This window comes from Panthera leo, chromosome C1 (genome assembly GCF_018350215.1).
Source record: "Panthera leo isolate Ple1 chromosome C1, P.leo_Ple1_pat1.1, whole genome shotgun sequence".
In the NCBI taxonomy this organism is placed as follows: domain Eukaryota; kingdom Metazoa; phylum Chordata; class Mammalia; order Carnivora; family Felidae; genus Panthera; species Panthera leo.
The window spans coordinates 122472382-122492062 of NC_056686.1; the positions used below are offsets into that span (position 1 = coordinate 122472382).

At 38.2% G+C, this 19681-nt stretch overlaps 1 long non-coding RNA gene across 1 annotated transcript; it reads right to left on the bottom strand.

The window, feature by feature from the left end:
- Positions 1-642: 642 nt before the first annotated feature.
- Positions 643-17233, bottom strand: LOC122225820. The gene is made up of 4 exons (XR_006205401.1): positions 17191-17233; positions 9870-9938; positions 8918-9104; positions 643-696 (listed from the first exon to the last, which is right to left on the bottom strand). It is a non-coding gene; the product is annotated as an uncharacterized LOC122225820 (long non-coding RNA).
- Positions 17234-19681: the final 2448 nt, after the last annotated feature.

Consider the following 19681-nt stretch of genomic DNA (forward strand, 5'->3'; position numbering starts at 1 on the left):
AACAGAACAGTACAACAACATACTGTTTAATGAGTTATTGTGGCTAAAATCTCACTCTGCAAATTACTTGTCATGGCAACAGGCAAGCACCACCCCTAAAGCCAGCAGTCTGAAGCAGATAGATTGTTTCAATTACCTAATTTTCACAATGAATGAACCCTGCTTATAGGAAATCCATAGGTGGCTGGCAGTGGCAAATGGTGGCTATGACATGTTGGGAGCTGGTAGTTTACATTCTCTCTCAAAATACAGAACAGGATTATAATTTTCTGTAAACATTCACAGAAGTAAAAGAGAAAGAGTACGGGCAACTCATAAAACTTCCCCTTTTGTCTAGATCTGTGATGTGGCTATTCTTTCCAAATGTCCTCTCTTCTGTTTAGTTCAGACAATGTTGCATTGTCTGAACAATGGGTGGGCCCCTTTCTGGTCTCAGGGTCTAACTGCACCACCCTCTCCCTACTGTGCCTCTTACAGTGCTTTGGAGGCGTTACATATATGGCCAGCAGATGTCCCCAAGAACTCTTTTTCCTCAATGGAAAGTGCTATCACACAAAGCAAATTTCCTATCAAATGTATGGTAAATTTGTGTATAAAGCTCGCTGCTAACAAAGAAATTCAATTACCCTATATTTGAATTACCTGTCCTCTCTGCGTCTTCTCCCAACATTTTAAGGCCAGTTTTCCAGAACATTTCTAGGGAGGCCAAAGAGATAGTATTAATTTCCTATAAATGTCCAGTTCCCTATAAATTTCCAGATAAATGTCTGGAAATGGTTCTGACAAAACCAGGAAGGACTTAGGCCTTGTGATTGGTGCATCCTCATTCTCCAACTTACCCTCAGGAGTGTGTGCCTCACCAACATGGTCCTTCTTCACTCCTTCCCATCTCTCCTTTGGCTCCAATTTTATCTCCCCTTTTCCCACACCAGTTCCCATCCCCTACTCTCACCAACCCCTACATATTGTTTGTGATTTTCTAGGAAGGACATTGTAAACCAAGATGTCTACCAACAAACTTGACTTTCCCAAAATAATGGACATTTATGGTGGAGTTTTAGGCACCAAGAGCATTTGTGTGATATTTTTTTTTTTTTTTTTTTTGGTTAGTTAGTTAGTTTTGTAACTAATGAGAATAAGACACAAAGCCATGATTTTGGTACAGAAATAGTCATACTGTGTGTAATCTCTCCAACCAAACCTAGTTTTTAATATGATTCTCAGTCCTGAAGAAAATTGCCACCTACCCACCTTACATTTTCAATGTCTTCAGAGCTTGACTACACTTAATATTTCATTCCCTGCACTTATTTTTACTCCTATTAATAATATCTCCTTTTTCATGCATATTAGGAGAAGGAGGAGGAGGAGGAGGAAGAGGGGGAAGAGGAGGGGGAAGAGGCGGAAGAGGGGAAGAAGGAGAAGGAGAAGGTAAGGAGGAGAAGAATTTTACTTCATTATAATCTCTTTTTTGGTGGTGTGGACATTCATTGAGCTAATTTGTTTTCCAAGTAATGCTTGCTGAATCCCTAAAATGAACAGGGACTTAGGCTTTCAATTATGCATCAGTTCCATATACTTGTTTGGCAAAGTTTAGTTTACAAAGCAAGACTCAGAAATGATTTTCTTCTTAATAAAAGAAAACGTAACAAAAGGGTTTTCCAGAATCTGTTGGATGATGTACACTGTCTGCACCTTCAGATAATCTAGAACCATATTTTTCTTCAAAAGACTCTGGTGACAGACAAGAGAAGTTATAACCATCAGTGTTTTAAGTTCTGGCCTTGGGAGAATTTCTGATCACTTTTCTCTCTTCAATCTTTGTTCAAAGAACATCTGTCTTCAGTTCAATAGTTTAAACTCTAATGACCAAATCAAGAAATGTTTATTTTGTAAATTGGCCAAAAGGAAAGTAGAAGCAAGCTCAACCTTTCACTAATATTTTGTTTACAGTGATAGAAAATGCCATCAGATGAATCAGAGCCAGAGAACTCTTTTATAACAGGAGCATAACATTTATTAATAAGAAGTGGAGGATTATTTTGTTTAAAATGAAAAATGTATTGAAGTAGCATTTTTAACTGTTCTGTATCATTGCCTTTTACCTCATGATGCTTTAAGGTGATGATGAATTCTTTGTAACAGAATTGGTATATACAGGGCTGTAGGTATTAAACAAATTGCAGTGCTTGCACAATACTTCAAGAATAAATATAACTGGGCTCTTCTAGAGGGTTAACTTTGAGTGAGAAGTATGGAAAATTAAAGTTAAAAAATTTATGGTTGCACAAAATTTAGAATCAGTACTATAGTTCTAGAATCAGGACTAAGGATACTACCATTCTAATGTGGCATTTTTGTTTTGTTTTGTTTTGTGTTGTGTTGTTTTGCCAACACACGCATGCAATTCTCAGACCCCAGCTGGGTATCATACAATTGGGTATCCTACAATTCAACTCAGTTCTGACACTTCCACAGATTAACAGTTCATTCCCACAAGACTACCCTCCATTTCTGATGCCAATTCCAAACCCAGTTTATTACCTTTGCTTCTGACCAACTGGCCATAAATCAGAGGTTCCCACCATTCCTTCCTTGAGTTCAATTAATTTGCTAGAGCAGCTCAAAGAACTCAGCAAAACATTGTATTTATTCACTAACTTACCAATTTATTATAAAGGATATTAAAAAAAAAACAAAAACATGAACCAACAGTCAGATGAAGAGATACAAAGGGCAAGATCCTGAGCAAAAGAGCTTCTGTCCTTGTGGAGTATGGGGCCTGGCATGGTGGCACATGGAAACATTCTATTTCCCCAATATGGAAGCTCTCCAAATCCATTCTTTGGGATTTTTATAGAGGTTTCATTACATAAAATTTATTGACTCAACCTTCATCCCCTCTCTGAGAAAACCAGGGGAGGGGACTGAAATTCCTCCCACGTATTCCTGGTTGGTTTTTCTGGCAACCAGCTCCCTTCCTTAGGTACCTTACAAAAGTCACCTCATTAACATAAACCCAGTAGTCATGGAAAGGTGCATGTCGTGAAGAACAACACACCCATTTCACCTTTATGGCTTTAAAGCCATTTCAGGAAGTGAAGACAAGAGGTTAAATATTAACAAAGGATGCTTCCATTCCTCTTATAATTCCAAGGTTTTGGCAACTGTGAGCAAGGAACAATGGATGAAGACCGATTATACATGAGATATATAGTTTCCTTCATCTTAATGACCAAATATGTTTTTATTCTAAATCACAACAGCACAAGGAGTTTGTGAAAAAGGTATTTTTCTTGATTTCTAGTAACAACAGTGGTAAGAGGAATGTTAGATAAATGTATAGTTGATATATCTGTAATGCTTCTATTTATGTTTTTATTCCCAAAGTGTATCATTTATATTCTTAAGTTTCATGACCTTAAGGGACATAACTTCTTATAAATTGCAACAACCACAATATTTTCAATGCAGATTAATTTACAAATATTTCTACTTGGACTTCCTACTTGTATATGCCAAGACAAGAAGTTGAGTAAGGCATGGCTTGACTCTGGTGGTGCTATATATCAAGAGTTAAAGCTGTTCCTCAGAGGGGTCTATCAGAACACTATAGTTTTAGGGGTACGTGGGTGGCTCAGTCAGTTAAGCATCCGACTTTGGCTCAGGTTATGATCTCATGGTTCATAGGTTTGAACCCTGCATCTGCACTGACAGTGCAGAGACTGCTTGGGATTCTCTCTCTCTCTCTCTCTCTCTCTCTCTCTCTCTCCCTCTTCCCCACTCATACTTTCTCTCTCTCTCTCTCTCAAAATAAATAAATAAATAAACTTTAAAAAAAAAATTTTAATTTTTTAATATAATTTATCGTTAAATTGGCTTCCATACAACACCTAGAGAGGGAGGGAGGCAAACCATAAGAGACTCTTAAATACAGAGAACAAACTGAGGGTGGATGGGGGGGTAGGGGAGAGGGGAAAGTGGGCAGTGGGCATTGAGGAGGACACTTGGGATAAGCACTGGATGTTGTAAAAAAATATTTTTAAAAAAAGAACATTACACTTTAAAATATAACGATTTTAAAGAATCCCATTTTTATTTTATTTTATTTTATTTTATTTTATTTTATTTTATTTTTGAGAGAGAGAATGAGCAGGGGAGAGAGTCAAAGGGATAGAGAAAGCGAGAGAGAGAGGGAGAGAGAGAGAGAGAGAGAGAGAGAGACCTAAGCAGGCTCCATGCTGAGCCTGATGTAGGGTTCATTCCTATGTCCCTAGGACCTTGACCTGAGCCAAAACCAAGAGTCAGAGGCTCTATGGACTGAGCCACCCAGGCACCCCAAGGAGCTCCATTTAAACAGGCTTTGAGCAAGGACTCAGACCATCAGGTAGGGACAGTTAGATATCAGATTTTGAGCAATCAGTATGAGATCAGATTCCAAGGGTTCAGCTTGGATCAAGACAAGAAGCAGAAGCCCAACATGAAGGGTTCAGGCAGCGTGTCCACCAAAACTAGCACAGAGGAGACAGTCATAAAAGGACACAATAAGGCTGTGCCCGCTGATCCAAGGGCTGAAACCAAACATCCCGTGAAGTGGTTTTAAAAATAAGGGTAGATAAACTTGACAGATGGCATGAGAAGACAGTTTTTTATTCATTCAATAAATATTTATAGCACCTCTTATGTGTCAGGCACTCTGTTAGGTGCTAAGGATATAGTCATGAATAAAGCAGATTTGGTTCCTGCCTGAGTTTATAAACCAGTGGGAAGGCAGACTTTTTTTTTTTTAATCATCACACATGTAAAAAATATACACTAAAAAATAGCCTTAGTCTTAAGTGCTATGAAGGGAAAATATAAGAAACAGTATGAGGTATATTTTTATTTCAGAATCAAGGAAGACTTTCTGAGAAACCAACTTTTAACTGAGACATGGAGGGTTGGTAGAGGTTAGATAGACAGAAGGAGAGAAGAAGAGGGTTAAGGTAGAGGTAAGGAAACAAGGGCAGGGGCTGTGAAGGAGGATGAGCTCACTGGATACAGGGATGAGATAGAAGTCCATCAAGACTGGAACACAGTAAGGAGGGGAGAGCAATGAACATGAGGCCAGGCACCTGAAGGCCACTGAAGGCCATAGTAGGATTTTGGATTTTCTGCCAAGGGGAATGGAAAGCCATTAAAAGGCTTCAACCAGGGATGTAAATTGTTAAGAATGGCACTTGCTTCAGAAGGTCACCTCAGCTTCCTAAATTGAAGCAGGGAGAAAGTGGAAGCTAAGAGAGGAGTCAGGAGGTTTCTACCTGATCAGATGAGAGCTGACAGTGGCTTGGGCTGGGGTTGGTTGGCAGGGGATAGAGGGAAACCAGAGGGAGTCATTTTTCAACTGCCCTCTGCTCTGGCAGAGAAGTGAAGCCCACCCAACCTCTACTTGGGGTCCCCATTGGGGCATCCATCCCAACTTCTGTCAACCATTTCCATCCAATGGGCCTGTCCACATCAGATGAAAGAACTCAAGACCACCCCAGCAGTTACCTAGATTAGTAGCCCCCAAAAAGCTTCTTATAACGAAGATTCACTTAAAAACTATTTTGTTAGATTGAACTACCACATTGCATGCTAATTCTTTTGCATTTGTTTGGCAAGAGATGTCTGAAATACTAGAGCCAAACACACTAGAACTGACCTAACCACAGGAAAAGCAATGTTGCTTAGTTGAAAATCTGCAAGAAACTCATCATTTATTATTAATGTCACCATGGGCACAGAAGGCTTTGATATGGATGCTGGAGATACCTGCCTGCTTTCAACCAGGCACGACAACCTCACACTCTCTTTTTCCCTGCCCCAGAGCATTTAATTCGCGAGGAAGAAGCTTTCTCAGTGGTTTGCCCTCCAGACCATTGGCACGATAGTAGAAGTTTTAAGTGCAGAAATCAAATCATTTCAAAAGGGATGTGGGATTTGCTCTCAACACAATTTGGAAAACCACAAGGTTTAGTAGAAACAGGGCCGGAAAAGGAAATGAGGGCCTCTGAGCAGGCCTGCCTGCTGGGCACAGCCCATGTCATTTAAATATGACACCCATGCTTGTCACCTAGCTCTACAGTTCCCAGCTCTTTACCACACTTCTAGATGCCCCAAGGCAGAAAACACTAAGGACATCGATTCCTGTGCCCAGTTCTTGGCCAGACACATAATATGTACAACTGGATCACATTAGGTATCACAGCTGAGTGCTTTGAGCTCCCAGAGGCACACAGACCAAGCAGGGTTGGGGTGGGAAGGAAGGTGGGAAGAGCCATGACCTCTGGATTTCATAGATGACACACTACAGAGTGCATAACTGGGAAATCAGAGGCACAGCACCCTCTCATCTTGCCAGCCATTCGTGCCAATAATTTCATTTAATAAGCTCCCCTTCCCAGTCTGCTAAGTCTTCCCCTCTGCTACAGGGAGTATTGATTCCTATAAATCAGAGGGAAGATGAGCTCCCTTTATCAATTCCCAGTATTGGCTGTGTAGCATTCATTCATTCCTTATTGATTCAACAAATGATTGAATGCCACATACTGGGCTCCTTAGACAAGTTGCTCAACCTCCCTGAGTGCCAGAGGTCTCATTTGTACACTGGGGATCATATCCCCATTGCAAGGGGACTTTGACAATTAAATGAGATCATACTTTTAAAGTACCAAGGACAGTGGCAATTAGTAGCTGCTCCATCTGTTTTCCTTTCTCTTACTTTGCACTGTACTTGTCACTCCTTCAATGTGGTCTTTCTTTTTGCTGAACTTTTACCCACTCAGAAAAAGAGGCAGATACACAGCCCTTGGAGTTGCCAGGGGAGATTCTATAGCAAATATTCTATAGCCATATTTATGCGCATGGGAGAATAAATAGGAAACCCTTGCAGTTCTTTGTAGTCTCAGGACATAGACCTCTATTGGCCTGGTATCACATCTCCATGACTGTGGGATGCTTTTGCTTCCCCTTCTCTCTGCTGATGCTATGGCAATTTCTAATGGGCTGCCTTTGGGAGGTCAGGTGAATCTTGTTCTCACTCTGTGGGCCCCCCAAATCGGGCATTTTCTGTGCTCTTAAGGGAAGAGCTTCTTTAGCTGACCTCTGGATTTCCCATGAAGACACAAAGCTCTGTTCTGCTGCAGCAGAGGGTCTGAAAGGTCTCAGGAACATCTTGTTATTTGAAAAAGTACCATAAAATACCAAGCAAGGCTGACCACACGGCAATTGACAAAAATAAAATATTCATCAGAGGACATTACTAGGAAGAAAACAGCATAGTTAATTTCATGAAAACTCCATTGTAATAGAGGAACAAAATTAATCATGCAATACTGTTACGACTTCTGAGCCTCAAAGCCAACATAAAATAATTGAGAAAAAAATGAAATAAAACAAATCTATGGCATACATGTGGACGATGCACATTTGGAAGTTGATGGAAAAATAACAATAAGGTTCAAGCAATGCAAATGCTGGCTGGAATCCTCTCATTTACTTAGGAAGACACAACTTACATTTTGCTCATGTTAATGCCAATAGTCATATCTTGTTTGCATATATTTGGTGAGAGCATTAGTGAAGTAGGAAGAAGTGAAACCGAAGAGCAAAAGGTTGGCAAAATAAGAATAGGGTTAGCTTTGCTAGCCTCAAACACAAAATTCTGCATGCTCCATAGTATACGTTGTCCTACATAATGTGCCTAGCAAGTCCATTTTTTAAAATTCTGTCTCACTGTGGGCATCATTGAGAAAAATTCCTCCCTCTGAAGGCGTGCATTCCAGAGAGCCGAGCTTGTAAAGAAAAGTGGCTAAAAATAAAGGAGCAACTACAACTATGGGGCACCTACTCTCTGCTGTGGTCTATGACAGGCACCTAATATATACTGGCTGCTTTGAGCCACATCAGTGAATCAAAGTGAGGGACGCAATGAGGGCAGACAGGAGAAACTGCCTAAGGGTCTGGAATCATGGCCTCTGATCCTACCTCTATGAAAATTGCTGCATGGTCTCAGGCAAGCCACACACTCTGTGCCTCAACCACCCCATCCACTAAATGGGAATAATAATCATTGTTGTGCCTACCTCAGATGATTTCTGAAAGGAACAAATAAGATAGTAAAGTGTACAAAACAAATAAAACACAAATGCCAAGAATTTTGCTTTGTTTTGCCTCGCTTTGCTTTTAGATCTCTTTGAATTTGGAATAACTTATCAAAGGAATAAATACTCTAAGCCTATCGAGACACAGCCTCAGCCTGTTGCTACAGGCTTTTGCAGAGGGTGGGGTATTGAATTTATCCTCCTTTTATGATTGATGTAACCCTTGCAGAGCTCCTCATTATTCATGCCTGGCTCTAATTATGGAGCTCCTGGAATGAAGGGCAGGTTAAGCAAGTAGTTGGGTTATACTCCCCGCCCCCAGGAATCTTGGAGTCTCTCCAGATATTTAAAGAGATTGGATTTGTGGGATAAACTTCCCATTTATTTCTCTAACTCCAGCAACACCCAAGCACTCCTACATCTTTATATTTCAGAAAGTGATGGTAACCCAACCATCTTGCTTCTGCATTTTCCCTTTCCAATGACATCCATGTCCACTTTCCCCTCTCATTCCAAGGACTCTGTAGAAATGCATCTGTGTGATCCCAACAACCCTTTTCAAACAGAGATGTGACATACAGGCCTTAAATAATCTGCATCACTGTTTGGGTAATTCAGAGTGGATGACATAGATGATGTTGTTCCCACCTTTTCACAGAGTCTGAGCACTTTAGATTCCCCACAGACCTTCCTAATAACACAGTTTGACACACTGCATGTGTAAATGAAGGAAGTTTGGTCTAAGGAGGCTCAAAACTTGCTGGATATCTGGACCTGGAAAGTGTATCACTTACACCAGTTCTCTTTTCCTTTCAATATCAGGAGTCCTCCCCTGGGAGATGAGGAGTATAGCCAGAAAGTACATCTCTGTGGGCTGCCAAGAGAAGTGGCAAAAGACCCTGGAAAACCTAGTGTTAGAAATCTGGAGACATGGGCATCCATGAGGTATGAAGAAGTCTTTCCATGTTTCCCAGACAGATTCTATGAGAAACAGAAAAGGAAATGTATATGGTAAAAAATGGCAAATTTATGTACTGAAGCTAACATAACCAAGGGCCTAAGACCTAAGTGATGTGATCTAGAACCCAGAGAATCAGAAACAATTAGGGAAACAAGGCACAACATATCAAGAGATGTCAAGAAATGCTGTTGTTTAAATATAGAACAAAAATAGAGGTTCAGGCATTCTTCCTTATTAATTTCTATTATAAAACTTAATGTAATGTTTAAAAGCGGAAGTCTATGATAACAGAAGTATTTCAAAAAATGTAAAGGATTTGCACATACATACAAAACTATACCTATTTTCAGTAATAATTTATTTTGAATTCTTACTTTTAATGAATTATTTTTATGTCATCAAAGTAACCAATTTACTTGGTTATAAAATCAAATAACACAGAAAAGTTTAGGATAAAAAAAAAGTCCTACCTGACCTCTCCCTTTCCTCTACCTGAAGCAACCATTTTTGTCTTCCTTAACTGTTTTTTCATTGTTTTCTTTTAGCAATTTGCATATCTCTAACAGGCTTAGACTGATATTTCTTGATTTATCAATTAACTTATCATTTTTGTATCTGGCTATATTTTGCATTTTTCTTGTCATCAGGTGAACAACTAAATATATGGTTAAATTAAACTAAGCAGACTTCCTTCCTACAGGGATTTTTATGACTTATGAGACCACTAAGGTATGATGCTATATATGCACTGTTATCTCTAGGTAGAAGGTAATGGGCTTACTTACTCATTTATCTCTGTGCTTTGATGTTTTTCCAAGTTTCTTGTGTAGAATTTTTCTTTATACTCCCCAAATCTAGAAAAAACATAGATTAATAAAGCTTAAACAGGGAGACATCTAGTTAGAAATAGCGAAATAAAGATATGTCTACTATCAAGCAAAAACAAAACAGTGAGAGAGGGAGAGAACGAGAGAGAGTTGGAAAGGAGGTAAATCCATCCTCACTGAAGTTAGAAAATATGCATAACCCATATGTTAAGTTTTTATCAAAGATATGAAATACTCAAAAATATTTTTGTTCCCACATGACAGAAAAATTTCTGTGTTATATAAGCAAGACCTTGTAGAGCCCAAAGTAGAATTCCCTTATTTAGGACAGCAAGCCAGGGGTTTGAGAGACTATTGGCATTGGCATTGAAGTCTTGCTCTTCTGAGGGTTAAGAGGACAAAGAAAGAAATCGCAGCCATGCTGTCTTCTCAAGGTGCCAGGTTCTGGTGTGGCTAGGGAGGTTTTTTTCCTTGCAGCTGCTTCCTACAGTCAGTTGAACAGATAAAGTAAACACTTAAAACACTCAGAAGAGAGAAAGAAATCAAACAGAACAATGTCTAGGAATGAAAATTGTGCAAAATAAATAAGTAAAGATTTTGTTGCTTTCTCACATTAGGGTGTTCTGGACAGAATGAGGAATTACTCATCATTAAATAAAACACATGGGGCACCTGGGTGGCTTAATCCGTTAAACACCCGAATTCGGCACAGGTTATGATCTTGTGGTTCACGGGTTCAATCCCCGCATTGGGCTCTGTAGGCTCTGTGTTGACAGCTCAGAGCCTGGAGCCTTCTTCAGATTCTGTGTCTCCCTCTCTTTCTGCCCCGCCCCCCGCTCACACTCTCTCTTTCTCTCTCTCTCTCTCAAAAATAAATAAACATTATTTTTTTAATAAAACACAGAATGAGGAAGCAGAGAGCCATTAAAGGTTCATGGCTGGTATAACAGATTATACTATTGTCAACAAGTATTTATTCTCGCCCATCCTCCGCCTGTGTAGTGTGCTGCCCCTTTTCATTAATGCAGAATTTGACCACATGACTTTCTTTGCTCGGTGTAATGTTAGCAAAATTGACATAATCTGGGGTTTCTAATGAGATTGCAAGATTGGGTATATTCTCTCTAGGTTTGCCATTGCTATTAAAAAATATCACGTAATTGTATCATCCATCATGGAGCCCCAGAAGTAAATAAAATCGGTGCTTAGCGACAAAAAAGATAAGCCATAGACTAGGATAAAATATTGGCAAAACACTGACTATACAAAGAACTCTTAATACTCAATAATAAAAAATAATAATAATTCTATTTTAAAATGAGCAGAAGATATGAACAAACACAGGAGGATACACAGATGGCAAATAAGCACATAAAAATTCTCAACATCATTTATCATTAAGAAATGGAAAATTAAAATGCAGTACCTGCATATGCTTATTAGAATAACTAAAATACAAAAAAAGAAAAATATGCAATGTTGGAAAGGATGCAAAATACTAGGAACTCTCATTAATTGCAGGTAAGTATGTAAAATGCTACAGTCACTTTAGAAAAAGATGGCAGTTTCTTACAAAGATAATTACAGTCTTGCCACGTAACTCTGCAGTCGTGCTTACCCAAATGAGCTAAAAACATGTCTACACAAAACCTAAACAAAAAAGTTTATAGCAGTTCTGTTTATACTACCCCAAAACTGGAAACAACCAACATATCCTTCAATAGGTGAATACATAAATAAGCCATGGTACACTCACTAGTCAGTGATAAAAAGAAACAAACTTTCTGGCAACAAAGACATGGAGGAGACTTAAATGCATATTTCTAAGGCAAGGAGGCCAGGGAGAAAAGGCTACATACTATAGGATTCCAATTATACGACATTCCAGAAAAGGCAAAACTAATATAGGGGCAATGAAATGTTCAGTTGTTGCTAAGGGTTTAGAGGAAGGGAGGAAGAGATAAGTCAGTGAAACAGCATTTTTATGGTGGTGAAAATATTTTGTATAATACTGTAATGACAGCTCATGACATTATGCATTTATCAAAATCCACAAAACTTTACAACACAAAAAATGAGCCTTAATTAAAGCAAATTTTAACAATTCATTTAGGTGGTTGGGGCATCCCAAGAAACCATGCAGACCATGACAAGAGAATCTAATTCTAGAGATCTAAAGATCTAAAGATCTAGATCTTTAGATCTAGAGATCTAAAAAATCTAAAAAAATTGTATTAAAAATACATGAAACAAACATTGAAAAGGCTTAGGGGGAAATGTGTTGACCAAAGTAAATTTGGAAATGAGTAGAGTCTGTAAGACTAAAGGCAAAAGGAATTGAACACAAGCACTGCACTCTAGTTACCTTGTGTCCCACAAGATATGGGCTATTAATTCTGAGTTGGCTGTGGATGTCCAATGAAAATGAACATCAAAGAGATGGTGGATGGTGGGAGCCAGTTTTCTTAGAAGAAGGAGTAGAAGGTTGCCTATCAGCCAGAGGAACTAGCTAGCATGACCTGTGTGGTAATGGATTTGAGTTGGAGACCTCCAAAAGAACTAAGGTTTAACCTAAGATATACTTCATTATATTTAAAAATATTTATACATATATGAATAAATATTTGGTTAGTATGCACACATATATTTTTGCTCTGTCAGTTAATAGGGCCTACAAGAAATGACACCACAGTAGAAATGAGCACACCTAGTACCCAGATCTTGGTTTCTAAAACCATTTTCCAAGAAGGGACGAGGTATATTGTAGAAATGGCAGATTCTAGCACTAAGACAGGAAATATGTAAGATGAGCCTGGAGCCTCTTACAACCCAGAAAGTAAGAAAGTGCTGAAAGAAGAAAGAAAGAAAGAAAGAAAGAAAGAAAGAAAGAAAGAAAGAAAGAAAGAAAGAAAGAAAGAAAGAAAGAAAGAAAGAAAGAAAGAAAATGAAATATCCAATCACCCCTAGGAGGCACAACAATAGACAAGTGAAAGAGCTCCCAACAGCCAAAGCTGTAACAATTTAAGCAACAGTGAAAATGTCACTTTATTTCTGTGAACTCCTTCTCCAGAATCAATAACCTCAATCTAATCATAAAAAAAAAGAAAAGAAACAGAAAAATTCCAGTAAAAGTGCATCCTGTAATACACCCAACCAGAACTCCTTAAAACTGTCAAGGACACTGAAGCTAGGGGAAGTTATGAAACTGTCACAGCCAAGAGCCTAAAGAGACAGGACAACTAAATGTAATATGGTATCCCAGATAGGACCTTGCAAGACAAAGCAGACCCTCGGTTAAAACTAAAGAAATGTGGATAAACTATGAATTTCAGTCAATAACAATGTGTCAGTATTGCCTCACTAATTAGAACAAATTTACTATACTATACTAACATAGGCTATTTAAAATAGTAACTATGTGAGGAGTGGTATATGGGCTCAGTACTATTTCTGTAAATCTAAAATTGCTCTAAAAAATAAAATTTATTGATAAAAAAAAAACTAAAAACATGGCAGAGATCTGACCCTGAATCTAAATCAGGAACCAAGTCTGGCAAGACCCATAGCAGAAGGCAGAGCTTCAACCCTAAGTGGAAGTCCAGGCCTAAGTGACCTGACCCAAAGCTGGAAAGGAAATTCTGAAAATTCTTGGAATTCCTGAAATAGAGGACATGCAACCTCAACTTCACTAAATATTGACAAATTGCTCCCCAAAATGGTTCTACTATTTAAACTCCCACAAAGCACATGAGCTTTTATCTACTTCCATTATTTCTACCACCTAGTAAAGATGGAAATCTTCTATCAATAAATACTTCCTTAGGCATTTCAACAGGTAAGAGTTTTTGTTTTGTTTTGTTTTGTTTTGTTTTGTAAAAAATATGACTCCAGGGGCACCTGGGTGGCTCAGTCTGTTGAGTATCCAACTTCAGCTCAGGTGATGATCTCTCAGTCAGTGAGTTTGAGCCCTGAGCCAGGCCCAGAGCCTGGAGCCTGCTTCAGATTCTGTGTCTCCCTCTCTCTCTGCCCCTCTCCCACTTGTGTTCTCTCTCTCTCTCTCTCTCTCTCTCTCTCTCTCTCTCTCTCTCTCTCTCAAAAATAAATAAACATTAAAAACTATTTTTTAAATATGACTCCAATAATATTATTGTGAAATTAACAATACAGGTTTCCTCTGCTATTGGAAACTAGAGCATACTGATGAAAACCTTTGTAAACTGAAACAGGTTAAAGCAAAGAAGCAATTACTATTAATTTATATGGAATTTTTTTGAGCATTCCTAGACCCAAAACATAATCCCTTAGGTTTTTCTGATAGCATAAGGACACATCTTGCTATCAGATGCACAGAATAAATCAAGATAAAGCACAGATGCTCACACAGTTCAAAACTCTGGCAGCTTGATACTGAGATGCTGAGTGTCGTTCCTAGGAAGGAGCTGAGCAGGGCCACTCTCACTGCTTCAGGTGCACACTAACAACAGCTCACTGCAGAACAAATGCTGACCACTACTTTTGCTTTTCACCTTTTTTCGTAAAAGCTAAGATGCTTTTTGGATTTCCTTAGGTGATAGAAAACAGGTACTAATGTAGGTTTTTTGTAAAAGCAAAGTAGTGTAATGCAAACTTTTGATAAGTGGGGGATACCTGTAATTTCTTTGTAGTATCTTAACAACTTGTCCAAGTTCAATGTTCCCTTATTTAAAACATTTTTTAAAAGTTGGTTTGCTGGATAAGGATCCAAACAATGTCTACACATTGTTTTTAGAGTATACGTACCATAAGTCTCTCTTAATATATAACAATTCTCTCTCTCTCTTGTGCTATTTCGTTTTTGAAAAAAACTAAATCATTTGTCTTATAGAATATCTGTATTTGGCTGATTAAATTCTTGTTATATCATTTAACATGGCCTATATTCTCCATATTTTCTCTAAACTGGGAATTAGATCTAGAGGCTGGATCAGATATGGCTTATTTCTTTTGTTAACAATATTAAATAATGTTTCTGTATACTTCCTCTCGCCTTACACCAAAATAAAGGTAATGTTCTGTTTGCCCCTCTTAGTGATGCAAAGATTTAATTAGTGGACTCAGGTCATGACAGCCTGATCCATCTATTATAAAGTTTTTCATCTAATGTTTCTTATCTAATGGTTTTAGCAACTTTTGATGTCCACCATCTAGATCCATTAAGGTTTGTAAATGTGGTTTTCTATTTCTATCATTTCTTCTAATTTTTCACCTAGGATTCTTTTAAAAAAATAAATAAATAACTCTCCTTTACCAATTATTTTCCTGCTCTGAAATGCAGTTCATGCAAGAAAGACAACTGGCTTTCTCACTTGAAATACAAACCAAGAGGGACACCTAGGTGGCTCAGTCGGCTAAGTGTCCGACTCTAGATTTCAGCTCAGGTCATGATCTCACAGTTCTTGGGTTCAAGACTTGAATCAGGCTCTGCGCTGACAGTGCTGAACCTGCTTCAGATTATCTCTCTCCCTCACTCTCTGATCCTATTCTCTCTGTGTCTCAAAAATAAATAAATAAACATTTAAAAAAAAAGAAATACAAACTAAGAATCTGAGAAACATTGCAACCATTTCCTCTGCCAGTGGATAAGGGAAGCTGACTCAGGAAGCATAGCATAGGGATTTCTTCAGCATGCAATTCCTTTTCCAATGCAATTAGTTGAGCACTGAATGCTTCATGCCAACCCTCCTCATGTTCACCCTCTGAGTCATCCTATTGAGAGCCTTTGCCAGGGCTTCATGTGGAGAATACCTAGACATTATCTGTACCAAGCAGACTGTGTAGAAACCTGTGTAACAGGAACTGACAGTGGCGTTGTCTCTTTTGGTGTTACTGATCAGGTCTGATTGTCTTTGAGGCAGCTTGACATTGTGAGGGACTAGAAGCAACATGTGGTAGCCCACCTGGCACATTTTCACTTTACATGATTTCTTTCCCTGTATCTCTTAGGATATACGTCAGCACTGATAAACAGACATGCAACAATCTTTAAAAATCACACCAAAACTTATGTTAGTGTCTTCTTTATGCTTAAGATATTTCTTTTGGTACAATACCAGGAAAAAGACCACTGAAAAAATCTCTTTAAGCCTAGAAAAGGTCAAATGTCCTCCATTAAGAGGAACTATCTTTCATCAGTCCCTTGCTATACATATTATTATTCCAAGTGCTTTAAAATGCATAATTTAATTTTGACTTTACAAAAACCCTGCAATGTTGTTTTATAAATAAGTACAATGCCCATGGTTGTTCAGAGTATTGAGTAATGGAACTGATATGGTAACCTAGATCAGTATTATTCCAAGGTCTGTATTCTTTCCCTTAATCCCACACAACCATACATATTTATTTAATACCTTTGATGTATTAATATCCAAGGCACTGTTCAAAGTGCTAGAGAAACAGCAATACGATGGTAACTACCCTCTACAACTCTGCTACTTGTTACCCAAAGTGTGGTCTGAGGTCCAATAGCAAAGACTATCACCTGAAAGCTTGTTACCTATGAAGTATCTAGGATTTCATCCCAAACTTACTGAATCAGAATCTGTATTTTAAGAAACCTAGATATTTCATATGTACATAAACATTATGTTCAAGATGCAGAGATGAAGAATTTTCAATCTAAAAAAAAAAAAGAATTTTCAATCTAGTGAAAATAGCACACAGACATTTAAAAAGTTACCTAACCACATAGACAAGCCATAGATGCATAGACATTGAGTACTGCAAGAAGTCAGCACTATGGGAACACATATGAACTAGAAAGTATGTAGCACAGATCCTAGAAAGACTGTTTGCAGGAGATAGAGTTCATGCTGAGTCATGCAGAATGCTTTGACTGGAAAAATTGAGAGTTTATTCTGAGTAGAAAGACTGTGACAAGACAGACATCAAGGTGAAGACATTTATAGAAATTATGAGAACCAGGGTTGAATACCCAAAATGGCCACTCACCAGATTCTCCAGGAAAGGGCAGAAGCTCTGGTTTCATCTGTTCACCTAAGATTTTACCCACAGTCTAGCACTTTATTGGTATTCAATAAATATTTGTTGAATGAGAGGCACTTCTTAAAAGCTTCTTTTAAGCAGCTTTTTAAGCTGCATGACTCACCTTGAACTCTACCTCCTCCAAGCAGTCTTTCCAGGATCTGTGCTACACTTCTTACTAAAATATTTTATATGTTTTTAACATTCCTAATAGTTATTGACATTTTCTAAATGAGTATGTTGGGGGTGGTGTTACCTTGAGGAGAGATGTTCAGCCATTCCAGTCCAGAAACTTCCTTGAAAAAAAAAAATGTATACACAGGATTAATTTCTTTAAGTGCTGTGCAGAGATCAGAAAATTACATAAGCATCTTATTTTATAGATGGATATATTATAGCCAGTATTTAGGAATATTTCCTTAGAATAGGGTCATAAATTGGAACTACTTAATGAAAAATATATAAACACTTTAAAGCTTTTAATCAGACTGCTAAATTGATTTTCAAAAATTATATTCCCTTTAGCTATATCCTGATCTGGAAGAACTGCTTAAGCAAAAGAAGGTACAAAGAAGTGGATTAACTATTTGATGAATAACAGATAATTGCTTCTACGTTGAGTTATTATCATTTTCTAGGAAATTTTATAGCCGCTTTACATATTTTATCTCTGATTCTCAGCACAGTCTCTAAAAGATATATTATTATTGCCATTTTACAGATAAGGAAACAAAGGCTGAGAGGTGCTTAATAGCTATTGCCAAAGTTACAAACCTATTAAATGTTGAAGTGAGAATTTGAAACCAAATCTCTAAGTCCCTGAGATCTATACTTTTCTACTATACCAAGACTCCTGTTCTGGCCATCTACTGCTGCAAAACAAATTATCCCAAATCCAATGGCTCGAAAAAACCACCTCTCTTATATCTCCCAATTTTGTGGCTAGGCAATTCTTTCTCTCCACATGTTATTAGCTGGGGCAGTTCATGTGCAGGTAAAGTATTCACATCCAAGGTAGTTCATTCACACCACGGCAAGTCAATGCTAGCTGGAAGTTCATCTAGAACCACCCATTGGGGGCCTTAGTTCTTTTCTACATGGGTGTCTGCACTGGAATAATTGAGTTTTCTCACAGTATGAAAACTGAGTTCCAAGAAAATTATGCTAAGATACAGGAAATATAAGATTATAATCTCTTATGATGTGGGCCCTAAAACCAGCACAGAATAATTTCTACCATATTTACTTCTTCAGAGCAGTCATAGAACCCACCCAGATTTAAAAGAAAGATGTATAGATATAGACCCCTATACCAGTGTCAGTCATCTTTAATTTATCACATTCCCTAAAATAGAATGCCAAAAGTACATACATTCAAGTTATACATCATATATAATTATTCCAGAATAGTCACAAATGCTAATACCTCAGTGAAAAATGTTGTTTTCCATTATAAGCCCTTCCATTCCATTCTGTTTTCTGTAACCATGTACATGAATTATTTTGAGAAAAAATAAAGGCATTTTCTTCAGATTTTACTATAAAGTTTCTGTTTATTTCAGAAACAAGAAGTGGTCAGAGAGAATGCTGAATCATGGAAAGCGTACTTTGCTCTTTTAGTTTTTCTCCTTTGCTATATGACCTGGCTGGCTAAGTCACCAGCAGGAAACTGCAATTTGAGAAGTGACAACTCTCTGGATGCAAGACACAGTTTCCAGGATGATAGCAGTTAGATAAATGCTCCTGTTTTCTCAATAAAGCAATGCAAGCAGTGTGCTTCATCGGTAACTGCTGAAGAGAGCCCTAGTTTTCCCAATTATAGGATAAAATTGGCCTGGCTTCCTCAGAGTCTTTAAGTCTGGTTAGAATTCAAATGAGGTTCCTTCCCATTTTGCAAATCCATGCAGATCTCATTCTAAGCCAACACAGGTGTATCTGGCTTGCTGGCAACTATAAGCATTCTTGACATATTTACACTCCATTAAAAATTTCCCTTCCTCCCACATCTGTGTTGAGATCCCCCACTCATAGTTGGCTGAGTGCACTGGTTTCGAGAATCAACCAAAGCAGCACATAATCAATTTTCCCAGTTTAAGCAACTATGGAAATCCAATATAATTTCCATTTATTCATCTAATATAATGTCCACTCTCCTCATCTAAATAAGCATCCCTTGGAGACACTCCCAGATATCCAGGCTCTTCCTTCCAGCCCCTGCCCAGCTAAGTTTCACAGTCCCAACTGTGAGGCCAACTCCAAAGAGCAGCCATAGAGGGAATGGATGAGAGGTTATAAAATTGGCCTTTATGGCACAATAGAAATTTTCTTTATGAACCGATCTCCATAGGAATGGCAAACAATGATACAGGATGAGTGTATGAGGAATGTGTCTGACCCAGCCTGTCATACTCTAGATCCGGGTCCCTAACTTAAGGATTATCTGATGCTCCCAAAATTCACACAGAAAGTGAAATACTCTGAATCATATATGCTCATTTGAAAATATATTCATAGAGGGACTGCTAGCCCCTTCGAGACCATGTAAACAATTTGGTGGAGTAAGCACCATACTCCTTGTTGCCAGGAAGTTGCCAGAAGCTACAAATGTGGATTTCAATCAGAATCGCTGGAGATGGTGCTAAGAACACAATGGTGAGTTGGCAAGCCAGAGATCAGCCTCAGATGTCCAGGTTTTGAGAGATTCTAGATATTCCAGATTCTAACCACTTGCTTATACCCTTGCTTAT